This window comes from Lepus europaeus, chromosome 11 (genome assembly GCF_033115175.1).
Source record: "Lepus europaeus isolate LE1 chromosome 11, mLepTim1.pri, whole genome shotgun sequence".
Taxonomy (NCBI): Eukaryota; Metazoa; Chordata; class Mammalia; order Lagomorpha; family Leporidae; genus Lepus; species Lepus europaeus.
In genome coordinates this window covers 54,325,961-54,334,388 of record NC_084837.1, presented here as the reverse complement: position 1 = coordinate 54,334,388, position 8,428 = coordinate 54,325,961, and positions in this window count along the sequence as shown.

The window sequence follows — 8,428 nt, the reverse complement described above, 5'->3', positions numbered from 1 at the left end:
GCTCTGGAAAGCACTACTGGAAGTAATTTACTTGATGGGCCTTTTACAGGAAATAAACGTATCATAGATGGTGGAAAGAGGAAATTATACTTTTCTTAATTTTATTTCAAGAATATGAATGCTTGTAACTACTGTACTTATTGACTATTTTGTTCAAGTAAAGTTAAAATAAATATTTTCTACATTAAGAATAGTTTATAAGAGAATTCATAGAAAATTAACCAGTTTTTAAAAATGTTTTTAACTTTATGATTATTTATTATATTTGAGATGACATTTTAAATTTACATTATAGTTAAAGGCTTAGTGCTTCACAGGAAGATAGGCAAAAGCTCTGAACAATGATCAAATGAAAAAATGTTCAACTTCACTCATATAAAGCAAATTTTATAGTATCACAAAATCATTAAAACTGTAGTGGTATATAATTTCTTTCAAATTGTCTGACAAAGATTTCAAATAAAGTTTGACAAAACACTGTACTTGCAGCAAAACAGATACACATGGACATTTCTAACTCTTTCTTTTTTGATTTTTAAAATAATTTTAATTCCCACATATAATGGAGAACATGGAGTATTTGTCTTTTTGTGTCTGGTTTATTTTGTTCAACATGTTGTCCTCCAGTTCCAAAGTTCCAACCAGCTTGCTGCAAATAATAGCATTGCATTACTTTAAAAGCTGAATAATATTCCTCTCTGCATATGTGTATGTGTGTGTTTATCAATCACATTTTCTTTATCCTTTCATATGATGATGGACACATTGGTTGATTCCATATGTTGGTTATTGTAAACAGTGCTGCTATGAACATGGTGGTGTAGGTATCTCTTTGATACAATGTGTTCATGTCTTTTGGATATATATACCCAGTGAGATTGTTGTGTCTTATGGCAAGTCTATTTCTAGTTTAAAGAAATCTCTTGTTTTCCACAGTTGCTGCACAAATTTACATTCCCTCAAATAGTGTACAAAAGTTTCCCTTTCTCTAAATGCTTACCAGCATTTGTTGCTTTGACTTTTGCATAATAGCCATTATGATTGAGATGAAGTGATATCTCTTTGTAGATTTGATTTGCATTTCCCTGTTTGCTAGTGATGTTGATGATTTTTTTTTCATATTTCTGGGTTATTTGTATTTCTTATTTTGAGAACTGCTGATCGAAGTACTTTTTTATTTTAAAAAATTTATTTAAGTTATACAAGTTTCATGCATTTCATATATACAGATATAGGAATGTAGTGACACCCCCCCCCACACACACACCTGTACTCCAACTCTTCCTCCTCCTCCCTCTCACTTTCCCACTTTTAATTTTTACAAAGATCTATTTTCAGTTTACTCAATGATCATAGTTAACCCTACTCTAAGTAAAAGAGTTCAACAAATTGTTGAAAGAAAAAAAAAACACTATTCCTGAATGGAAGAGAAAAGGGCTATAAACAATCATCAAATCTCAAAATGTCTATTTAACTCCAATACATTACATTTCAGTTATTCTATTAGTTAACTTGGATCAGGGAAAAAATGTGAAATCTGTATTTTTTGGACTGCTTATTTCACTAAGTATAATGTTTTCCAGTTGTGTCCATCTTGTTGCCAAAAATAAAAAAAAAAACAGGATTTCATTTTTTGTTTTTACAGCTGAGAAGTACTCCATAGTGTATAAACACCAGAATTTCTTTACCCAGTCAACAGTTGATGAACTTCTAGGTTGATTCCATATGACCACTATCCTGAGTTGTGCTGCAATGAACATGAGGGTACATATAACTCTTTCATATGCTAATTTCTTTGGGTTTGGGTAAATTCCCAGAAGTGAGATAGCTGGGTCATATGGCAGGTCTATGTTCAGATTTCTGAGGCATCTCCAATCTGTCTTCCTCAGTGGCTGCACCAGTTAACATTCCCACCAACAGTGGATTGGGGTACCTTTTTTCCCCACATTCTTGCCAGCATTTGTCATTTGTTAATTTCTGAATGAGAGCCATTTTAACTGGAGGGAGGTGAAACCTTGTTGTGGTTTTGATTTGCATTTCCCTGATGGCTCGTGATATTGACTGTTTTTGCAAGTGTCCCATGACCATTTGAATTTCCTCTCTTGAAAAATGCCTGTTCAAGTCCTTTTCCCATTTCTCAATTGGATTGTTTGTTTTGTTGTTGTTGAATTTCTTGAGCTCTTTATAGATTCAGAATGTTAGCCCTTTATCCAGTATATAGTTTGCAAATATTTTCTCCCCTTCATTCGGTTGCCTCTTCTCCTTGCTGAGTGTTGCTTTTGCAGTGCAGAAGCTTTTAAGCTAGATGCAGAAAAAACATTTGATAAAATACAACAATTTTCATGATGAAAACCTTAAGTAAATTGGGTATAGAAGGACCATTCCTCAACACAATCAAAGCAGTTTATGACAAACCCATAGCTAGTATCCTATTGAATGACGAAAAGCTGTAAGCTCTCCTCCTAAGATCCACAACCAGACAAGGATGCCCACTCTCATAGTCCTGGAAATTTTAGCCAGATCCATTAGGAAGACAAATAAATCAAAGGGATACAAATTGGGAAGGAGGAAATCAAACTATCCCTATTTTCAGATGACATGATTCTATATATAGGGGATCCAAAAAGACCTCACTGAGAAACTCTGGAAACTCATAAAAGAATTTGGTAAAGTGGCAGGATATAAAATCAACACTTAAAATTAACAGCCTTTGTATACACAGACAATATCATGACTGAGAAAGAACTTTTAAGATCAATCCTATTCAGAGTTGCTTAAAAATGTGTTAAATACTTTGGAATAAATTTACCCAAGGATGTCAAAGATTTCTATGATGAAAATTACAAAATGCTAATGAAGGAAATAGAAGAAGACATTCAAAAATGGAAAAATCTTCTATGTTCATGGATTGGAAGAATCAATATGCTTTGTCCATTTCTTAACTGCATTGATTGTTTCCTGTTGAAAATTTTGATTTGCTGATATATTCTGGATGTTAATCCTTTGTCAGATAAGTAACTTGCAAATATTTTTTACAGTTCTGTTTGCTGTCTCTTCATGCTATTGATCATTTTGTTTGTCATGCAGTAAGATTGAGTTTGGTCTAATCCCATTTGTTTAATTTTCTTTTTGTTGCCTGAGTTTTATGTGCTTTATCTAAGAATTCATTACCTACACCAATTTCCTGAAGTATTTCTCCTATATTTTCTCCTAATAATTTAATAAATTCAGTTCTTAAATGTAAATCTTTGATGCATCTGGAGTTGATTTTTTTATGGTGAGTGTTTGGGACTAATTTCATTTCCTACATAAATACTTCTAGTGTCTACAAAAATATGGCTAGCAACAAACATTGAAGTGATTATCCTTCCTTCAATGCATGGTCTGGGCACTTTTGTCAAAAATTAAGTTGGTTGCACATACGTGGGAAGCATTTCACCTCAGTTCTGATACAAATAAGTACGTCTGCTTTCACCACTCTTATTATTAGCAAGAACAATTGGGGAAGAGAAAGAAAGAAAGGACATCAGTACTGGAAAGCATGAAGCAAAAGCATACATATTTATAGATGGCATGATGATGTGCCAGGGAAAATCTAATACTCCACCAAAACACTGTTAGAAATGAAAAACCAATTCAGTAAAGTTGCAGACTACAAAATCAATGAAAAAAAAAAAAACAATAACTTTTTTAAACTTTATTTAATAACTATAACTTTCCAAAGTGCAGTTTATGGATTACAATGGCTCCCCCCCCCCATAACTTCCCTCCAACCCACAACCCTCCCATCTCCCACTCCCTCTCCCATTCCATTGACATCAAGATTCATTTTTAATTAACTTTATATACAGAAGATCAATTCAGTATATATTAAGTAAAGATTTCAACAGTTTGCACCCACACAGAAACACAAAGTGTAAAGTACTGTTTGTACAACACATTAAGGGGAGAGATCCTACTTGGGGAGTAAGTGCACAGTGACTCCTCTTGTTGACTTAACAATTGACGCTCTTGTTTATGCCTCCAGTAATCAACCTAAGCTTTTGTCATGGGTTGCCAAGGCTATGGAAGCCTTTTGAGTTCACAAACTCTGATCCTATTTAGACAAGGTCATAGTCAAAGTGGAAGTTCTCTCCTTCCTTCAGAGAAAGGTACCTCCTTCTTTGATGGCCCGTTCTTTCCACTGGGATCTCATCTCACTCATGGAGTTCATTCATTTAGGTTTATTTATTTATTTATTTATTTTTTATTTTTGCCACAGTGTCTTGGCTTTCCATGCCTAAAATACTCTCATGGACTCTTCAGCCTGATCTGAATGCCTTAATGGCTGATTCTGAGGCCAAAGTGCTGTTTAGGATATCTGCCATTCTATGAGTCTGCTGTGTATCCTGCTTCCCATGTTGGATAGTTCTTTCTTTTTGATTTTATCAGTTAGTATTAGAAGACACTAGTCTTGTTTATGCGATCCCTTTGACTCTTAACCCTATCATTATGATCAATTGTGAACTGAAACTGATCACTTTGGCTACCAAGATGGCAGTGGTACATGCCACCTTGATGAGATTGAATTGAAATCCCCTGGAACATTTGTAACTCTACCGTTTGGGGCAAGTCTGATTGAGCATGTCCCAAACTGTACATCTCCTCCCTTTCTTATTCCCACTCTTATATTTAACAGGGAACACTTATCAGTTAAATTTAAACACCCAAGAATAACTGCATGTTAATTGAAGAGTTCAACCAATAGTATTAAGTAGAACAAAAAAGTACTAAAAGGGATAAAGTATTAAGTTGTTCATCAACAGTCAGGACAAGGGCTGATCAAGTAATGGTTTCTCACATTGTCCATTTCACTTCAACAGGTTTCCTTTTAGTGCTCGGCTAGTTGTCATCGATCAGGGAGAACATATGATATTTGTCTCTTTGTACATATTCCATAATTACTTTATCCAGTCTACTGTTGATGGCCAATTAGGTAGATTCCAGGTCTTAGCTATTGTAAATTGAGTTGCAATAAACATTGAGGTGCAGACAGCTCTTTTATTTGCCAATTTAGTTTCCTTTGGGTAAATTCCAAGGAGTGGGATGGCTGGGTTTTGTGGTAGGGTTATATTCAGGTTTCTTTCTTTTTTTTAAAGCTTTTATTTAATGAATATAAATTTCCAAAGTACAGCTTATGGACTACAATGGCCTCCCCTCCCCCAAAACTTCCCTCCCATCTGCAACCCTCCCCTTTCCTGTTCTCTCTCCCCTTCCATTCACATCAAAATTCATTTTCAATTCTCTTTATATACAGAAAATCACTTTAGTATATATAAAGTAAAGATTTCAACAGTTTGCCCTCACATAGCAACACAATGTGAAAAATACTGTTGGAGTACTAGTTACAGCATTAAATCACAGTGTACAGCATATTAATGACAGAGATACTACATGATATTTTTTTAAAAATTGATTAATTTTCTATGTAATTTCCAATTTAATAGCAAGTTTTTTTTTTCATTTTCAAATCTCTTTATATATAGGAGATCGATTCAGTATATACAAAGTAAGGATTTCATCAGTTTGCACCCACACAGAAACACAAAGTGTAAAAATACTGTTTCAGTACTAGTTGTAGCATTACGTCACATTGGACAACCCATTAAGGACAGATCCCACATGGGACACAAGTACACAGTGACTCTTGATGTTGATTTAACAATTTAACACTCTTGTTTATGGCATCAGTAATCTCCCTAGGCTCTAGTCATGAGTTGCTGAGGCTTTGGAAGCCTTTAGGGTTCACCGACTTCGATCTTATTCTGACAGGGTCATAGTCAAAGTGGAAGTTCTCTCCTCCCTTCAGAGAAAGGTACCTCCTACTTTGATGGCCCGTTCTTTCTACTGGGATTACTGGGATCTCACTTGCAGAGAACTTTCATTTAGGTTTTTTTTTTTTTTTTTTTTTTTTTTTTTTTTTTTTGCCAGAGTGTCTTGGCTTTCCATGCCTAAAATACTCTCATGGGCTCTTCAGCCAGATCCGAATGCCTTAAGGGCTGATTCTGAGGCCAGAGTGCTATTTAGGACATCTGCCATTCTATGAGTCTGCTGTGTCTCCCGCTTCCCATGTTGGATCGTTCTCTCCCTTTTTTATTTTATCAGTTAGTATTCGCAGACACTAGTCTTGTTTGTGTGATCCCTTTGACTCTTAGACCTATCAGTGTGATCAATTGTGAACTGAAAATGATCACATGGACTAGTGAGATGGCATTGGTACATACCACCTTGATGGGATTGTATTGGAATCTATTTTCCAGATTCCTCCATCTTGTTGTAAATGACCGGGTTTCATTGTGTTTGACTGCTGTATAGTATTGCATAGAGTACATGTCCCTTAATTTCTTTATCCAGTTTTCTGTTGATGGGCATTTGGGTTGGTTCCAGGTCTTAGCTATTGTGAATTGAGCTGCAATAAACATTAATGTGCAGATGGCTTTTTTGTTTGCCAATTTAATTTCCTTTGGGTAAATCCCAAGGAGTGGGATGGCTGGGTTGAATGGTAGGGTTATGTTCAGGTTTCTGAGGAATCTCCAGACTGACTTCCATAGTGGCTTAACCAGTTTGCATTCCCACCAACAGTGGGTTAGTGTCCCTTATTCCACACATCCTCTCCAGCATCTGCTGTTGGTAGATTTCAGAATGTGAGCCATTCTAACCGGGGTGAGGTGAAACCTCATTGTGGTTTTGATTTGCATTTCCCTGATTGCTAGTGATCTTGAACATTTTTTCATGTGTCTGTTGGCCATTTGGATTTCCTCTTTGGAAAGATGTCTATTGAGGTCTTTGGCCCATCTCTTAAGTGGATTGTTTGTTTTCATGTTGTGGAGTTTCTTGATTTCTTTGTAGATTCTGGTTATCAACCCTTTATCTGTTGTGTAGTTTGCAAATATTTTTCCCATTCTGTTGGTTTGCTATTCACTTTCCTGACTGTTTCTTTTGAAGTACAGAAACTTCTCAATTTGTTACAATCCCAAAAGTTAATTTTGACTTTGACTACCTGTGCTCCTGGGGTATCTTCCAAGAAGTCTTTGCCAGTACCTATATCTTGCAGGGTTTCTCCAGTGCTCTCCAATAATTTGATGGTGTTAGGTCATAGATTTAAGTCTTTAATTCATGTTGAGTGAATTTTTGTGTAAGGTGAAAGGTAGGGATCTTGCTTCATGCTTCTGCACGTGGAAATCCAGTTTTCCCAGCACCATTTATTGAATAGACTGTCCTTATTCCAGGGATTGGTTTTGGATCCTTGATTAAATAGGAGTTGGCTGTAGATGTTTGGGTTGATTTCTGGTGTTTCTATTCTGTTCCATTGGTCTATCCATCTGTTTCTGTACCAGTACCATGCTGTTTTGATAACTACTTTCCTGTAGTATGTCCTGAAATCTGATCTTGTGATGCCTCCGGCTTTGTTTTGTTGTACAAGATTGCTTTAGCTATTCGAGGTCTCCTGTGTCTCCATATGAATTTCAGCATCGTTTTTTCCAGATCTGAGAAGAATGTCTTTGGTATCTCGGTTGGTATTGCATTGAATGTATAAAATGCTTTTGGGAGAATGGACATTTTGATGATATTGATTCTTCCAATCCATGAGTATGGAAGATTTTTCCATTTTTTGGTATCCTCTTCTATTTCTCTCTTTCAGGTTTTGTAATTTTCATTGTAGAGATCTTTAACATCCTTGGTTAAGTTTATTCCAAGGTATTTGACTGTTTTTGTGGCTATTGTGAATGGGATTGATCTTAGAAGTTCTTCCTCAGCTGTGGCATTGCCTGTGTATACAAAGGCTGTTGATTTTGTGCATTGATTTTATATCCTGCTACTTTGCCAAACTCTTTGATGAGTTCCAGTAGTCTCTTAGTAGAGTTCTTTGGGTCCCCTATATAAAGAATCATATCATCTGCAAAGAAGGATAGTTTGAGTTCTTCCTTCCCAATTTGTATCCTTCTAATTTCTTTTTCTTGCCTAATAGCTCTGGCTAAGACTTCCAGAACTATTTTGAATAGCAGTGATGAGAGTGGGCATCCCTGTCTGATAGCGGATCTCAGTGAAATGCTTCCAACTTTTCCCCATTCAATAGGATACTGGCTGTGAGTTTTTCATAAATTGCTTTGATTGTATTCAGGAATGTTCCTTCTATACCTAGTTTGCTTAGGGTTTTCATCATGAAAGGGTGTTGTATTTTATCAAATGCTTTCTCTGCGTCTATTGAGAGAATCATATGGTTTTTCTTCTGCACTTTGTTAATGTGGTGTATCACGTTGATTGCTTTGTGGATGTTTAATCATCCCTGCATACCAGGGATAAATCCCACTTGGTCTGGGTGGATGATCTTTCTAATGTGATGTTGCATTCTATTGGCCAGAATTTTATTGAGGATTTTTGCATCTAT